Below are 20,159 nucleotides of genomic sequence, written 5' to 3'. Positions count from 1 at the left end.
CTAGTGAAATAACAAACAGTGATGTATCTCCTCGTGACACGATCGGTAGCTCAAGTTAGTAAAATAACAAACAATGATATATCTCCTCGTGACACGATCGGTAGTTCAAGCTAGTGAAAAACAAACAGTGATATATCTCCTCGTGACACGATCGATAGTTCAAGCTAGTGAAATAACAACCAGTGATGTATCTCCTCGTGACACGATCGGTAGTTCAAGCTAGTGAAAAGCAAACAGTGATATATCTGCTCGTGACACAATCGGTGGTTCAAGTTAGTGAAAAGCAAACAGTGGTATATCTCCTGGTGACACGATCGGTAGTTCAAGCTAGTGAAAATCAAACCGTGATATATCTCCTCGTGACACAATCGGTAGATCAAGTTAGTGAAAATCAAACAGTGATATATCTGCTCGTGACGCAATCGGTAGTTCAAGTTAGTGAAAGCACAAACAGTGATATATCTCCTCGTGACACAATCGGTAGTTCAAGCTAGAGAAAAGCAAACAGTGATATATCTCCTCGTGACACAAGCGGTAGTTCAAGCTGGTGAAAGAACAAACAGTGATAAATCACCTCGTGATACGATCGGTAGTTCAATGTAGTGAAAGAAAAGACAGTGATATATCTCCTCCTGAAACAATCGGTAGTTCAAACTAGTAAGAGAACAAACAATGATATATCTCCTCGTGACACGATCGGTAGTTCAATCTAATGAAAGAACAAACAGTGATATATCTTCTCGTGAACGATTGGTATTAGTAGCCATACAAAAAAACCACCAATAGCGTTATATCTCCTCGTGTCACGATCGTTATCAGCGATATCATTTATTATGGCAGTATTGGTGGTAAAAGGCGAGCTATACAGTTTTTAGGATTGCACAACGTTACACGATGTGCGGAGGGCGCACGGTGTGTGCAGGGTATGTTAACGATGTGTGCACGATGTGCGAACGATAAAAAAATGGACGATCATTGCTTGCCCACATTTGTGCGCACGATGGACGGAAGTTGTGCAATAACAATCGTGGTTGGTGTAAATTGCGGAATACCTTAACAGTAAGCTTGCATTTTAAGTATGTTTCTTTATACTAGCTGCATCTATAAGCTTATCTTTAAATTTTCTGTCCATACTTTCCTGAGAATTTAGACATGGTGTTTTCGGTGTTTTTTGAACGACCTTACTCGACTTGTACAATTATAACACAGTTCCTGTATACAGGTAAACATACCATGTAGCTAATTTGTACATGAACCTGGACCGTAATTTTCCCCGCCCGGGGCACTTACGTAACTAATCGGGGTGTGAAAATCCAGGTGAAGGAGAGCTATAAGCCAAACCGAATGCAAATAACAAATACTGATTGTCCAGTTGAGTTTTCATAACGGTCATACGGTATCACACATCAGCTATATGTATCAGGTACAGGCCAGGTAAAACTCCGGTCACTCATCAACATGTTATTTACCCTTCCTGTTACAGTGTACATAGGCGCCGTACCCATCCTGCCAGTCTAACGGTCACTGTAATACTATGTAACACGCATTGTAAAATTGTACATATTCCTAATTATTGTGATTTGAAACCACAGTGATATATACAGTTTACATTATTGCACACGAACCTTCCGTATTTATTTCATTTCGTAATATTGATCAACAAATTGAGCCTCATCGCACAGCCGTGCGGAGAGAAGCGCACAACGTGGCGAACGATTGTTAAATCACACAGTTGTGCGCACCATGTGTGAACGATGTATGCACGATGTGCGCACGCTATTGTTGGTGCGTTGTGTGGTCACACAACTGTAGAACAAAACACGTGTTTCCCCTTGTGACAAATTAGTATTACAAACCATGTAATATAACAAATAGCGATACATTTTTCGTCATACAACCGTTATTTTAACCATTATTGAAGAAAAAGCGTTACCCCTCCCTCAAGATACTTAGTATAACAAGCCAGGTAATGGAACAAGCGAAATCCCTCATCCTGACATAATAAGTATTACAAGATATATAGTAGAGCACAAAGCGATATATCTCCTCGTGACAGATACGTAATACACACATTTATATCTTTCAACGTGACAAATCAATATTACAAACTGTGTAATAGAACAAAAAGCGATGTCCCTCCTCGTGAGGCGTTCGGTATTTAAAGCTATGTAATATAACAAAAAGCGGTATGCCTCCTCGTGAGGCGATCGCTATTGAATAGGTATGTAAGAGAACAAAAAGCGACATCCCTCCTCGTGAGGCGATCGGTATTTGAAGCTATGTAAGAGAACAAAAAGCGATATCCCTCCTTGTAACATGATCGGTATTAAAAGCTATGTACAAAATGTAATAGAGCAAAAAGCGATATCCCTCCTCGTGAGGCGATCGGTATTTAAAGCTATGTAATAGAACAAAACGCGATATCCCTCCTTGTGAGGTGATCGGTATTTGAAGCTATGTAAGAGAACAAAAAGCGATATCCCTCCTTGTGATATGATCGGTATTAAAAGCTATGTAATAGAACAAAAAGCGATATCCCTCGTTGTGAGGCGATCGGTATTTAAAGCTATGTAAGAGAACAAAAAGCGATATCCCTCCTTGTGACATGATCGGTATTAAAAGCTATGTAATATAACAAAAAGTGTGATCCCTCCTTGTGAGGCGATCGGTATTTAAAGATATGTAAGAGAACAAAAAGCGATATTCCACCGTGTGGGGAGTTCGGTATTTAAGGCTATGTAAGAGACCAAAAAGCGATATCCCTTTTTGTGAGGCGATCGATATTCAAAGCTATGTAAGATAACAAAAAGCGATATAACATCACCGTGACAGATCAGTATAACAAGGTATGCAATTGAACAAAAAAACAATATATCTCCTTGTGACATGATCGGTATTACAAGTCATGAAATTGAAAAATGCGATATCCCTACTCTTGAAACATCTGATTTACAAGACTTGTACAATATAAGAGAACAGTCACTGATATCCCTCTTCGTGAAACGATCGGCATTACAAGGCAAGCAATATACCCCCTATGAACACCGTAGAAGGTTTCCCCTCCTGGTATAGCCGGTTGACTTGCTACGCAAGTCGCTGTTTTTGCCTGTGCATCCCATGCTATACCCACCCTCCTGACCCTTTGTAACGTTTAGCCCTAGCCCAAAGTTGCTTTACTTCAAAATGGAAAACCGTAGTTGTGTAATAAAAAGTGTTTGAGTACTGTGTTTGGTTGAAATTACCGTTACTGTATTCAACCTGCCTGTATAAACATTTCCTTTAAAGTGTTTCTTGCATTACAAAGGCTTATCATTTTTATCCTTTAATTTCTTTCCCAACCATTCCACTTTCGCAAATGTCTCATGCCTTCTTTTTGGTAATTTGCTTGTTCACAACTTTGATTTATTTTTGTTCAAGCGTGGTCCAGCGTTTGTCATTCAGTCAATATGTTAGTCAGAGATTATATGAACATCGTAACCGCTATTTCACAGAAGCAACATGACGAAACTGTGACCCTGGTACAAAGCACTAACTGCTTAATTTTCCTTTCGCTCATTCGTTAGATAGTCTGACTAGTAAACCGGAAGGTCGACCTCTAGAGTAGAGACATTAAAAACGACCTCTTTTACATAGGCATGAATAATCCATTTGACTAATAGTTATTAATTCTTCAATATGAGATGGATTGGAAAAGTATAAAAGCCACCTGGAAGCCATTAAGAATTTTGCAAATCAAATTTAATTTTACTGCTATTTCACAAGAACTAGGATCATAGAAGGATCACGAGGAAAACCTGTATAAAGTCCCGTTGTCCCAAGTTATGACTGTTTAAATAAATATGAATCGGTGAAACGAAATGACAACAATTAAAGCTATGATTTGTTTGGTTAAGATTTTGAATGTAAAAGGTTTGTACAAAATGTTTTGCCGGGATCATGTAGTTCAAAGTTTTGCCTGATTTGGTATTTTGCAAGTAAAGTGTATTTCTTGATCTCTTATAACCCTCATAAATCTTGCTGAAATTAAGTTGATGCCAAACAAACTTAATCACTGCCGACATGTAAAGTTTGTTACTACAATGTTTAGGCTTCTTAAAAGATATTGTGCAACTTTGATTTTTTAACTTATTTAATTTCGTTTTTTGTACAAATATGTTCATTTGTAATGGAACAACTTATATATCATACATGTACTCTTCGTCATTTATGCTTAAATCAACACTTCCTCTATTTCTGCATACTTTGAGGCACTGGGCAACATAAGAGCAGCTGACATTTACATAGCTGTCCAAAACCTTACATAACTGATAAATAATTGATTACTTGTTTTTGTCACAATACATAATTATATTGAATAACACGCAGACAATATATGATCAAAATTGTACTTATTGTCACAGATATGAACTCTATACTACAGGGTACATGTTTTATATCTCATAATAACGACACCTCTAGCACCCTTGCCAAGTTCAAAATAGTTCAATATATATATATATGGTTAATATAGATGGTATACTACAGTATATGTCACGGCTATTTACACATATTGCACCAAAGCAAACTTACACCGAAGATCAACAACACATAGGTCTCATAATGTCAAATTATACATGACTTGTCAATATCGATACGAAAATTCAACATAAATAATAAACATAAATGACTGCACATATTAATCTGAAACAAACTTTTAAATATTGTCTGAAAGGTCAAACTGATGATCAATATGATACATATTTTTCATTTCGCATCTTCTGTCAGAGCAAATCTATACCAAAAGTCAAACTACAGTCACCTAAGCTTATTTGTCTAGAGATAATACATATTAGGGACAATATAACATTCATTTCACTTGCACATATTGTCTTAAAAGTAAGCCATATGACGATACATTTCATTTGCACATCTGATAGACCAAAATAACCCAAATGTCAATATTAAGGTCACCAAACGTCAGAATTCAATTTATTTATTGATCACAAATAGTCATAGGTCAATCTAATTACACGTATAGTAATAGGAATATTCACATGAAATACTTTATATTAATGTCACAAATTGTCAATATATCTCCCCTAAGTAAGTAGAGCTTTAAAATACCCGTGACATTAAACTGGTACCCGTGCTGATTATCAGCTGCACCATGTGCACTGCTGTATGTGTCAGATATGCAAACATTTAAGTCTGACCTTTTCAGGGATTTAACTGAACTTTAATGGAAGTTACCAGGGTAGGCGCTTGCACGTAGTCGCTTTTCACAATAGGCAAACAAGTTTAAATTTCTTAACTGACAGATATGATATATGCTAAGGGTTTAGGCCCCATGCAATACAGACCAAATTCGAGACATAAGTTTTGCCAGAACTAAACTGAACATATATTGTATATGACTAGGAACGGTACAATGCTGAAATACCTTACACACAAATCCCTTTATAACATTACCTTTTTTGGTTGATGGCTACCGATCCATTTTTAAAGAACCATATATTTTGTATTCATATGAGGACACAGCGCGTCTGGAGAGCACATTACAATGATATCCCCACCGACATGTGAATATGGAAGTCACATTATTTATACGTGTATCAAATGTGCAACACTCACCTGTTTAGAGGATATGTGCTATACATGATAATTGGTTTTATTGACGTCTAGTTTAAACTGTTATACTAGATAAGCTTTGATAAAAAGAAAAAAACAGAGGCATGTTTCATTTATCATTATTTCTTTTAAAGGAATAATCTTCATACAAAATATTAACTTAAGTTATGGCGAACGTGTGCATAAAGAGATACCCCTCCTTTCGATTTAATAGATAATCCGTTTCAAGTGTCGTAATGAATTTATACCACAACAATATGATTAACATATTTTCACTTTTACAGTAGGACCCTATTTCTTCCATCGGATTAAGAGTAACGGATGCACCATAATCTAAGATGTCAACATAAACATATGAAGGTGTCGCAATAATGTTTCCGATATTTCGATATATTATCACATTTCCCAAGACAACTTTGACTGAATATATATCACGTATGTAGGTAAATAGGCTTTTAATCCTGTTATGCTATGTTTGATATCAACTTGTCACTTGTTTTAGGCATAAGGTTAGTAAACAAACATTTTTCCGAGATAAATTTGCATGTGTTTTACTAGTGCTAATTGGGCCTGTTCAACAATATTCCTCGTTTTTGGTTTCGTATGTGGGTTGCATAGCGGGGATAAGGGAAACACGGATACATTAAGATGAGTGCTATATATGGGTCAACCGGATCAAGACAGGTTCACCGACACACTTTTCATCAATATGCCTCCTTTTGAGTTTCGTATGTGGATAACTTAGCGGACAACCGGACCTGAAGATATAATAAACTTCAATTTAGATTTAAATAATAATAATGATGAATTAACTTTCTTGTCAACGAAACCCATCGGTTAATGATCATAATGTACATCATGCCTATTAATCATCTTTTGGGGCCACATCGGTCAAATGATTTAAACAAATCCATTTTGTATAGGTCTCAAGATTCCAAATGTGTTATTTTAAGGTACAACCTCTTTGAAACCTTCATCTCAGTTCTACTAGGTACAGAGTCTTGATAGGTTCAGGTGGTCAGCTATAAAAAAAAAAAAAAAAAATGTTTTTTAAGGCTAGAAATTGGACTGCCACCTTTCTCATTAGGAAGCAGTTTCATAACTAAGGTGCGTCCCGACCCGGTTACTGGTTTAATTCCATGGCAAACAGAGAAAACAAATTAAAATCCCTATTCCTCAGAGGATTTCTGCGTCAGTTGCCTGTTACAGAACATGATGTCTATAACAACAGGCATATGCTTATTTCTACATATACGACCTACAGGGGTGTTCAAAAACAATGGAAAGTGTCAAACGTTTCACTGGTAAAATAACACTATCCGTTTTTTTCTCTTGCGGATTGTATTATTCTGGCTAAACGCGAAAATAACCCAGCGTAAAAACAGTATATAGGCATTAACTCTAGAGGAGAATCTTGTTTATTAAATTAAGATCACGGGAACAGAGTTTATGAGCAAAGACTACGATTTGGTGGCTATCAAATATACCAGTCGAACACGTCGGATTGGCAGAACGGTTCCCTTTGCTAAGACACATCGTCAACGGCGGCCGCGTTGTCTTTGATTCCCGATATCCCGTGTACAGGTAGCGCCCAGTTTCTGACGATATACAGCGACAGACGGTCAGGAGGTCAATCGTGGTACTCTGAAAATGCTTTTCTGGAGCTTTGTGAAGTAGAAGTGTACGGTACGTAAATTGAATATTTAATAATACGAAAATGTGTTATTCTTGTGTGTATGTGGCTGTGTTTGTGTTGACACAAATCGATAAAATTGATTTTTTGAATTGTTGAAAGGATTATGGAACTTTTAGAGCTCAAGTTTTAGGTCAAGATAAATATTATAAAAGAAATAGGTATCACTATGCTAACATCGTTGCAATTCACATTTTTTTTAATTTTATTTTGTTAATTACAGACTTGATGCTTTCTTTTTCAACAATTAATACCAACTCTCTGTATCCATCAACCCAAGTTGGGCACGGGTGGTCACCAGTTTTGTTGAAACTTTCTGACAACAAACAAGGATATGAGACGTGAACAAATAAATGTTTATGTCACACTGTATGTTGATTCGTTACCATGGCAACAGAGGTTTAATTTTAGAAAAAGATGATTTTTTTGGGAATCTCTGCTTATATATTATATAAAATGTTTGGTAAACTTCAGATCATTTTTTAAAATTGACAAAGAATAGTTCAATATTTTTTATATACCTTTTTTCTCATACTTTACACGAAATTTCTTCATCATTCATGAAAAAACGCATCCATTCCTGTATAAAGTAAATAATAACTTTTATTTAAATTGATTTATATTTCTAATAAATGTAAAAACATGTTTGGGGCTAATTATATTTTTGTCAGAAACTAGTAACGAGCATGCATTAAATTGGCTTGAATTTGGCAAGAGTTCCTCCCCTTTGCATAAATTGGCTTGAATTTGGCAAGAGTTACTCCCCTTTGCAGAACTTTCTAGATTTGTTTACAACTACAATTAATTCTACTATATGTTACTACCAAAAGAAAAATTAAATTAAATTATCTAAAAATTTTGCGCTGGGTCTGGTTCTTATTTCATATTGTAGGTCTACTCAAACTGAACATACAGTGAGCTTGAAAGTCCCTCACGACCTGCATTTAAGACAGATAATTTCATTTGAATGTCACTACCCTGCATGTATGGGGAAAATACCAAAAATCACAAAATATCACTACTCAAGCAATACAAAAAACGAAAACGAACTTTCAAAATATTTCATTTTTCTTTATTGATATTAAGGTAGTTACAAAACAAATGGTTTACAAAACTGATTCCAGTATATTTTTTCTTTGACCGCCTCAATGGTTTTGTGGTAGCATGCTCCCCTTGAGTGTGCTAGGTCATGGGTTGTAACCCCCGGCGGGTCAAATCAAAGACTTGAAAATTGGTATTTGCTGCTTTCTGGCAAGAGCAAACAAAAAAAACAACTGAAAATGGGTAAACATTTCAAAACACCTGCACCCGATAATACTCCCTCGATCCGCCTCTGGTTAGTTATTATAATATGAGGTCAACCTTACCTGAGTAAACAAATCTATGTTCCATTTTTAAGATATGAATATACTAAGCATACACTAAACATTTTTTACCACAAGCAAATCTATCAGAAATGGGAAAATAGTGAAAACGTGTGTAAATATCCGGCTTATGTGAGTCTATGTAAATATTTTAATATGACATTTTAAATTAAACTTTATTTTGTTTGGGTCGACATTTTACTATCCCTCAGAATCACATTTGACATTTCTGTAACATTTCAACGCTATGTCCCCTGGTTTAGTCCTAAAATACTCTCTTTTATTCAGGAGGTAACTGTATTGTATTTTACGCTTTGCGGACGTAAATCATACATTTTACTGTCACAAATCAGGTAAAAATAGTTTTAGGTAGGCAGTTTTATTCATTTAACATATTCATTGGGAAAATATGACATATTGGAATCCAATATGGCTACTCCTTGCATCCTTGTAAGAAGACCCTTAGTTACAGCATGCAGATTGTGGAATGTACGCAGTGTGTTGCCACTCAAATCCAATGATACAACACATTGCATTAGAAAGTGTACTTACACATTTGAGAACACTAGAAAACAAAACAAATATTTTGAAAAAGATAAAGGTAAAATTGAAATTCAATTTAGTTAAATGGCTTCTATAGTATTGAATTTCATCAGCAGAGGTCATTGACTTTCCATAGTAACCAATTTGAAATATAATTTCTGATATACTGAGTCGTCTATCTAAATAATGGACAGCAATAAAAAAGAATACGATTGTTACAAGGGGATTTTACACCTGCATGTCCAGATCTGATTAGATCCTGCATCAGAGAAATCTAAGTGAACAGCACATCAATTCTTTTAATTCTACAAGTCAAGTTATACCAACTTTAATAATACAATAAACCTCTTAACAGACTACTGTCATGGAAAGCACTATTGATGATAAATTTGTTGCACATGAATGTAAGTCAGCCAAAATTCATTTTGTCTCTGTATTTTTGGAAGTTTTTCTTCCTTTTAATTTAAAGAATTACATTTTTTCACATTTTGGATAGACCTGTTTCCATAGCAACAGATCTTGTATTTGTTATTTTGTTGTATTTCTCCTATATAAAATAGATAAGAAGAAAATTAAGATGAAATAAAGAGTTTGTTTTAACTTTCAATTACATTTTATTGGAGAAAAAAAAAACTGAAACAAATTTGAAATTAGCAATTTTTGTTTCCATGGTTACACCCCTTGGCAACAATTTCCTCAATAATTTTATTGCGTATATTGAAACGAGGATGAAAGTGTAATGTCATATTCCAATACGGTTGCATAAGTTTGCTTTACTTCCTCAAGAACGGGGTAAATTGGATATTCCTTACCCTACCATGTATCGAGTGGTCAGGTAAGGATAACACATTTTTTTTAATTAGTTTTAAATTTAGTCTTTTTGTGCAATTTGAATGATACTAATATATATCATTGACATTTAAACCAAGACAGTGGCATTTTAACGGATATAGATGCCTAAAGTTCACTTTTTTCATAGTGGAAAGGAGCTTTTTTGGAGGGAAAAATAAAATAATCCGTTGCCAATCATGGTCCATAGCAACGATATGTTTATTATTTATTTATTTATTTATAAAAGTGTGACAATTGACACAGTTTGAAGCTTTTCTGAGACTAGGCGTGCCACACCCTATATATGACACGGTTGATATTTACAGAGAATCCATGTTAATGCCTAACATTCGTTATTTCCTATGACTTAGCGTGTCGGCTCTTTTAACTAATTTTTCGGAATTATGAAGTTATTAATGTTCTTGTGCATCATTATAAGGCTGCATAGGATGTTACACGAGAAGGAAATTGTACAACCATGGGATATATCCAGCGATAGGACAACTGAAATTAGTTAAATATGTTTTAGCATATTTTTAATGTTAACAGATGTGTCTATGACACATGCTCGTACGTTTAAATATTTCAGGTTGTCCACTTGGGAAATATGGCGATGGGAATTGTGATTCAGAGTGTGGTGTAGGCTGTGCCAATAGCCTGTGTGATCCAGTGACCGGATATTGGGCATGTAATTATATCTATCTTAAAATATTAATACTCAGTGGGACAAAACAACAATATACATTTTGCCTGTGGAACGAAAGAAAACTAATAAGTTGATCATTAATTTTTATGGTAACGAGAACCGTTGTAAAAAAAAACGTATTTTTAGTGTAGGTCGTCACCATAACCTGATTCAATTATTGTGTATTGTCTTTGATTTGGCGCCGTATAGGCTTTCGGTACAGTGATAACATGTGGAAGTGTCTTATCAGGGTAACATTATAACATTTTGTCATTCCCGTTAATCAACATATGGTTAGCAATCTTCAATATACATTTTTACCTATAATGTATACATATATATCCCCACAGAATTAAAAACAATCCGTGTAATAAATATATACATTATAAGCATTCATTCTTTTTTCAGGCTGTGCAGTTGGATACTATAGGCCTGTATCTTCATGTATAGAATGCCCCTTAAATTGTTATGATAACGTATGCAATGTAGAATCCGGTTTTTGTTTTGGTAAGTGATTCGGTGTGCTTTAGCTTAAATCAATATCCATATGAAATAAGTATGTTATGTTTATTTATGATGAGTTTTTTTCGATTTAATTTATTTAGTGAATACTTCGTTGTTACCAATTCAAAGGATAACCCTTTTCCTGAGGATCATTTTCCATCTCTAATTACGATTTTTGGAATTTTTGCATGCTGATAAATTAAAAGAACATTTAATTTTTCAAAAATAATCTCAGTTTAAACCAAATAAAATATTCATTTTCACATATACCCAAAAATGAAAGTAATCTTTAGCAAAATGTTAATAGTATATATGTATTAAGTCTCACTTTGACTGCTGGCGTTTTTTTTATTTAAGCATGCAAACCTAGATATTATGGTGATATCTGCAACACAAGCTGTCCGTCCAATTGTAAAGGGGATACATGTCATCAGACCAGTGGGTTATATACAGGTACGGTATATGTCAGGATTTGGAATGTCTTTTATATTAGGTTCTCTATCCTTTATCGCATTTCCTACGGTTACATCGATAATTTGCTGCATTAAGTATACATTTTGAGTGTGTATAACAGTATACGTTTGACATTTAATGCTGATCATAGTGATTAACGTTGTTTCCATTTGAGACGGCTGTAATGTGTTCAGCAAGATATCATTATGATCTTGCGTACATATATTCTGAGTTTATTTATCGTCGAAACGTGACTGCATGCGATAGTGTTTTGTAACGTGTGGAATATCATGTTTTAGAAATGTAGTTTTGACATAAACATCGGTGGAGGCCAAGGAGATGCTAATGGTGCCTCACCATTTCTAATTTTGCAAAATGTATTTTGTAAGAGCATTATGACATTTTACATTTGATCTAATGCATTATTTGTGACAACAGGGTCCGTTTAGGGACGAGTTTTATTATGATCCCCATTACAATTCAAACTTGTTTAATATTACTGTTTTTAACATTTCTTTTTTTTTTCTAAAGGCAAAACAATCTTAAAAAATCATTGATATTTCTAGAATTCAAAGTTGGATTGTACGGGTCAACTTTTGATATTAAATGATTTGATTAATGTCCGGATGTGGGAAAAACGAGCTAAAATAGTTATGGTTAGTGAACTTAATTTTAATCAGAACATAAAAACGTTAGCCCTTATGAAATATTTGTATTGTGGCATGTGACCCTGGTTTCTTTGGACAAAATTGTAATATGTCATGTTCTGGTCATTGTAACAATGACGAATGCCAACAGAACAACGGAACGTGCTTAGGTAGAGTTGATAAACCATTTACGTACAAAACATGTTGTTTAAGTATTTATGGCTGAGCTATTCATCATTTAATGACATGCTATTTGGGAACATGCATAGACAAGGTGGTTTAATATTTAAGGCTCAAACTACGTACTATGATTGCAAAACAATTACATTTCGATTCATTCCGCCATGTACACATGCAGTTTTAATTGGCTTCGTCAATCATAATCAAAATGTTACATATGAAGAATCTTTATCCTTTAATATTGTATGTTAACTTCAAAAGACAATTTCTAAAAAACACACAAATCTTATCATTTCATTATTTTTCATTTTTTCAATATTTGTATGCAATGACACTACTTTTATTTGTATTATTAGCATGTATGAGTGGATGTTTTGGACTTAACTGTGAAGAGAAATGTGGATAGTGCAGTGCTGTATCATGCAGAAGGTCTGACGGGCTATGTTTATGTATGAATTCGAATTATTCATGTTTGACTAGATTGATAAATGTGCTTGAAGATAGATACGATACAATTGTTAAAACAAATCTGAAGAGAGATACTTGTAAAATCTTATTTGTGTTATATTCAAGCCTGCGTTGAAATTATACCTCAACTATTTGTTTTTGGTAATGTAAAGTGAACGATGTGTTTTAAGTCTCAGATGACTGCTGATGTTTTTTTTTACTTATTATGCAAACCTAGATAGTATGGTGATACCTGTACCATAAGCTGCCCTTCCAATTGCAAAGGTAATACATGTAATCAACCAGTGGGTTATGTACATGTATGTTGACAGGTCATGGTATAGACGACGATATACTAGTAAAATCGTTCAATCATAAGTTTCCCCTGTTAGTAGTTTGAATCGTTCAATGGTCAGTTAAACCGAAACAGGTTTCATTCTCAAAAACCCGGCTCTCTATTTTCTAGTGTAAGGGTTATTGTTAGGTCAAGGCTTTGCTGCATTCAACATAGGTTTTGAGTATGGATACGGATAGCCATTTGGGACGTTTTCTTTTGAAAATAAGATAAAACAAAGCCGAGGAAAACTCCGATGATTTCGGCTATTTTAGCAGAAGGTTCATTAATCGTCAGGCATGTAATGGTGATCATAAAGGTGAACAATCATAACGAAACGTTGTTACGTTTTTCACGAAAACCATCACCGACATCTCAATAGCGTTATTAGTCCTTAAAACCAATTAATACAGGACATTCCCAGGAACAATTAATAAATGGACTATGCAAAGTACCAGTCATAATGAACCAATCAAAACATGACGATATGACAGAACAAATACGTATTCGACCTTCACTTCTCAGTTTATTTATCGTCGATACATGAATGCATGCGATAGTATTTTGCAGCGTGGAAAATTACTTTATGGAAACGTGGAATGCGTTTCGGTATAATAAAAGAGGTAGAGTAAGTTAGTTTGAGGCATACCAAGTTTCTGATTTCGTTTGACTAAATATGTATTCTGAAACAAAATTCTGCCTCGGTTACCAAAGACTTAATATAATACGTCAAAAGGACCCTTATGATAAATATAATAAACACAATAATTCCATAAATAACATAACAGAATAACGTATTTTATTACAGAGCCTGCAGCAACGCATATATTATTGCTAACTGAAAATATCATTTAAAAATAGATGCATCGAGACATTAAAATAATATCAATCAGCATATAACTTTGTAAAAATTGTATCAATTATAAACATCAACAACAAAACAACGCAAATGTTTACTAGAAGTTATGACTATCGGTGTTTTCAGATAAATTTTAAGTAGGAGGGACCTTATGGTCATTTGGAAATTTTTTAGCAGTAGTTCATGTAAATTAAATATCTGATTGTATACGCAGCCGAGGTTAATCTCGTAAACGACCTCTTTAAATCAAACAAAATGAAATTAGAAATTATTTTCTTGAAAAAAGTACGCATTTTAAATGAAATTTACTGATTGAAGTAACTACTTCGTTAATGATTTAATAGTTTACTCGCGTCGTTTAGTTTCAAATGTACCACAAAAATACTAAAAAGTAAAATTCTAACAAATCACCTCCCTTGCATGTACATCATGCAGGGACATATCCTAGTTTGGTTAAAGGGATATGTGATTTGGACCTAAGCTCCCTTGCAGAGACCCGATAACATATTTAAACCCGTAACCTGGGTCTGTAACATCGTTTGAAAAAAAGCCCGGGGCAATATTTGAAATCATTAAATCGACATTAAGCGCTAAGTAACTTTTAGACGAAGCCAACATAATGTTGCCATGTGTAAGGGTCGTATTAGATATTGCTTGATTTTCAATCTTATGATAGACAAATGTTTACAAGATCAAGCTGACAATGTATTTGAAGAGAATGAGCAAGTTTTCATATGAAAATCATAAATTATGTTGGAAAAAAATATTATATCCAAGTGCACATGATTGCTTGGTGTTGTTATCCTCGAAGTTGTCGAGGGTACCCATCAAAATCTTCCCTGCTTTCGACGTCAAAAATACTGTTCAAAACGTTAGTTTCGCCTTTTTTTAAATTCTTAAACCTACCAGTCAATGTAACATGTACAGTACCAGATTTTCAGGATACTTTATGACGTCTGAGTATACTTGCACTTGTAGTGTGTGTAGCGGGATTTTATGGAAGCCAATGTTTAAAGTCATGTGTCAATTGTCAAGGTGTGAGTTGTGACAAGGACACTGCAGACTGTGCGACAGGGTGTACAGATGGATGGACTGGAAACAAATGTGACAACAAGGGTAATACTCATATGATAATCATACACTAAATATATTTGTGACTTTGTCCTCTCAAAACAATTTCTAAAGTGTGATCTCTTCAGAATTAAATGATTTAAAAGATTTGATTTTAACCCAACATGTTGCATATAATATCAATGAAACACCCCAATCCAGAAACTTGAAGAGGAGGGACAGGAAAATTAGATGATAACTTAGGAGAAATGTATGACATACACAGTAAACTTGCATCACTGTTTATGCTATAGTGGTAACTATAACGAATGAAGACGCCGCTGTCGGGATAGGCATCGGATCTGGAGTGGTTATACTGGCTCTGGTCATTGTGATAATTGTACTGGTCAAACGTCGGACGATGAAGCGCGGCGACACCACAGGTTCTTCTAATGTGGCAGATATATCATTGCCGAGAACTGCATTAGAGCTAAAACAAAAACAAGGTAAACATATACTGCATTTGTTCATACGCAAACGGATTATTTAATGTTTAAAGAGAATGATCGCAGCTTGAAGGTTAACAATGAAAAAGTTTCCAAATTCTGAAAAGGAAACGTGTTATCTTGAATGCACATTGTTCCCATTTTTACACCAACTTCAAACAGTGTTAGCATATTTCAACCTTGCGGTATATTAGCTCATATTAATAGCATAACAATGATCTGATCAGAAACAAATTCAATTAATATGTTTGGTCCATTTCCAGATAATACCTGTGACGAAATAGCAACTTACAACAAGGAACAAACCATTGCACAGATTTCACAAAATGAGGCAAATTATGAACAGCTTGGACGCGGGGAGTTGGACATTCCACATATATACGAGACAACAAATGTTGACAAGAAAACATAGGGAAATGCTTCTTGTAAACTGGAGTTTCATCATTCAGCACAACGTAACCTTGTTATTGTAAAATAAATTACACACATTTGATTTTTGTTTTGATGAGTCCGTCTCTTAACTTAACGAATAGTACGTAGGTGATGAACATTGATAGTGTTGTAGATTGTTTATGTTCGGTTGTAAATTCTTGTGTGATTTTTACGTTCTCATAATATCGGAATGTCAGTTTTGTGAACCCTAGCATGTATTGTTTATGCTGTCAGATTTAAGGTTAGATATAATTTTCATACTGACTTAGTATTTCGTCGTTCTGTACAGAAGTTAATATTTTTTGATAACTGTTAAACTTGTGTATTTATCGCAATTAACCATTGCAGTGGGCTTTATATAATTTGTCATTTTACGATCCCAGAAGGTATTTCGAGGGATGCATGTTTTGGAGTATTAGTATAAATAGATTTGATCAAGTTTTCGAATAGTATTAGATAAACACACAGCTGACAGTTGGTTGACAAGTAATAAGGTTATATGAAGCATACACAATGCATTGAAAAAAATAAAGCTTTATCTTAATGGGCTAAAATCAATAGTTTGATCGAAGACAAAGGTGTATGTCTAGTTTTTTGGGTTTTTTTCGGCAGTGTTAGACAAGAGTCGAAAGGCTTTTGACTATATTAAGTAATATGCATTGATATGGGCAGTGATAAATGTGTTGAACGATATTATTATCTATTAGCTTTTTAAAAGAGATTTCGTTGCATTGAATGATACAATAATTAGGTTTTTTTTGATAGTTTCATTATTATTTTTTTCCGAGCGTATTTGCATTTTAACTCGAATTTAAGAATAATTGAAATACAATATATACATATATATTTATTCAATCATACATGTTTATTTATATATATTTGTCCCTTGCTGTGCACTATTGTGATAATGTGATTTAACGTGGTTTAGCAAAACATTCATTACAAAAAATTACGTTATTTTAAATATATTGTTATTTTGCAAGGTATGTTCTTTTCTGACAGATCTTGTCATGTTATGTAACATATGTATACATACTTTGTAGATGTCTTGGTTCCCTCGGAATCCTCGTGTAAAATAACAATAGCATAGCTTAATTTATATGAGTGCTTTGTTTCAATTGCAAAAGGTGACGTACTATTTATCTCTCGAATATTATTTATCTTAATGTTAATATGTGATCGTCATCTATCGTTTTAGACGACACATGTTTATTGTCCGCTTCATAAATTGGTCCTTTTTGCGGTGTATACTGGTCACGGGATATTGGGGAAATTCAGAAAACATCTAATATCTCTTAATGCATGTCATGGCATGTGGTGACTAACATTCCTCTGCATCGAAAAATATAGGTGAAATCAAAGTGTTTTGAAGTTTTCAGATAAGAACCAGGTTTCTCAACAATACTGATAAACAAATCTTCGATGTTCATATTTCAAAATCCAATATGAGATTTTGATGGCGACTATAAACTTTGCAAGGAGTCTTTACCACGCTGAATCTTTCAAACTGTATTACACATTTGTCCATCAGTGTCCATGAGGGCACATTAAACAGACCCGGTATTTTTCTATATTTACATATCTTTCTTGTTTAAGACATATTCCTACAAAAACCATTTGCCCTGCCTCAAAATGCATTTCAGGCGGCCATTTTGTTTGTTTACATATTCCTACACCTGAAACAGGCAGTTGTAATTATAGTCGAGCAGTTGTAATTATAGCCTATATAATTACACTTGCCCTCTAACTCTGTTGTAATGGGACGGGGCGGGGCAAATGTAAATATATGCTTATAAACACCGTTGGTTGAGGAATCAGGGGTGTCATAATGTAATAGGGCATCAGTGGGGGGACACAGACACAGGTCCATTAGATGTGGAGGAGTATCCGAGTCATAAACCAATCAACACCTTGTTTCAAAGTTAACTGCCAAGGGACCCGTTAAAGTATGGAAAATGCCATGTACGTTAATAACAGCACTCAGTTTAAAAGACAATGCCTACAGTGCAGAGCCAGTATGACATTCAATGAATCTATATACGAGCTCCCCGTGGTATAACCTATAAGTATGTTGAAGTAGTCTATGATAATAACCATCCCCTCTCAGTACGCTGACATACGTGAGATAACAAGATAACAAGCGTCAAGCTTACCCTAACGTTCCCTACGATGGAAATACTACTTTCAGTACACCGGTAGCACTGCTGTCAGCGCCTGGGTAAAGAGGGTTTCCCCTCCTAGTATAGCCGGCTTTCTGGCCACGCAATTCACTGTTTTTGCCTGTGCATCCCCTTTTATATCCCACACTTCTGGACCTCTGTAACGTTTAACTCTAATTCTTAGTTGCTTTACTTCAAAATGGGCATCATTGCATGGGGCACATAGTTGTGTAATAAAAAAAAATGTTTGAGGTACTGTGTTTGGTTAAAATTATCGTTACTGTATTCAACCTATCTTTATAGACATGTCCTTACAAGTACTCCGTGTCTTACTAAGGCTTATCACTTGCATCCTTTAATCCCTTTACTAACCATTTCACTGTAGTAAATGGCACATGCTTTCTATTTAGTATTTAATTTCATACTTTTGATTTGGTTTTTGTTCTTGGTCTAGTATTTGTCATTCAGTCAATCTGTTAGTCAGGGAGTATGTAAATATCTTAACCGGTATTTCACAGAAACGACATTTTAAAACTGTCACTCTGGTACACAACACTAACTGTTTTATTTATCTTTCGCTCATTCGTTAGATAGTAAACTGGCGGTTCCGGGTTTGACCTCTAGAGTAAAGACATTAAAAAACGACCTCTTTTACATAGGTATGAATGATCCCTTTCGCTGAAACTTGTTAATTCTTTAATATGAGATTGATTGGAAAAGTATCAAGGCCACCTGGAAGATATTAAGGATTTTGAACGTCAAATCAAGGCGAATCGGCGAAAAAAATGGCCACACGACTAGTATGTGTTTTGTTAGTATTTTTAATGTAAAATGTTTGTACAACTATTTCATGAAAACTACTGCAGGGATCATGTAGTTTATGTTGTTCAAAATGTGAGATGGATACTTGCAAAATGCCATTATCATCTTCCATTTTGTAAGTTAAGTTTGTTATTGCTATTGTCTTTTGATGCCAAAAAAGCTTAATCACTGCCTACATGTAAAGTTTGTTACTTCTATTTCTTGTTCCTTAAAAGATATTTTGCACCTTTTTTTTAACTTAACTTTTAACAAACTTATTTTTGTTTGTATACATTTGTTGATTTGTAATGCAACAACTAAAATAGAATATTTTCTTTGATTTATGTTTAAAACAACACTTCCTCTATTTCTCCATACGTTGAGGCACTGGGCAGCATATGATCAACTGACATACGCATAGCTGTTCAACGTTTGTTTTGCCAGAACCCCTTATAAAACTGATACAAAACTGATCGTTTTTTATGTACCAATACAGAAATGTTTTGAATGAGATACAGACAATATGTAAGAGAACATGATCAACATCTCACTTGTTGTCACAGATATCACCTCTATACTACAGGGTATATGTTTTCAATTTCATTATAAATACACCGCTAGCTACCTTTTCAAGTTCAATATCTTTCAATATATATATATATATATATATGGCTATTATTAATTGTATTCTACAGTATATGTCACGGTTATGTACACATGTTGTGCCAAATCAAACTTACACCTGAGATCAACACCATATAGGTATCAGAATGTCAACTTATATATTACTGGTCAACATCGATACCAATAATCAGCATAAATCATGAACATACGTTTTTGCTCATGTTATACCGAAGCAAACTTCTGGATATCGAAAGTCGATGTGCAGGTCAGAAAAGCTCAAACTCATGATTAATGTGATATATTTTTTTAATTTCGCATCTATTGTCGAAGCAAATTTATACCAAAGGTCAAATGACAGATCACCTAAGGTTATTTGTCTAGAGATTATTATTATTAAGGACAGGATAACATTCATTTCGCTGGCACATATTGTCTTAAAA

This window comes from Mizuhopecten yessoensis, unplaced genomic scaffold, assembly GCF_002113885.1.
Source record: "Mizuhopecten yessoensis strain PY_sf001 unplaced genomic scaffold, ASM211388v2 scaffold10501, whole genome shotgun sequence".
Lineage (NCBI taxonomy): Eukaryota > Metazoa > Mollusca > Bivalvia > Pectinida > Pectinidae > Mizuhopecten > Mizuhopecten yessoensis.
The sequence above is the reverse complement of the archived record's forward strand: the minus strand, read 5'-3'. Positions refer to the sequence as shown.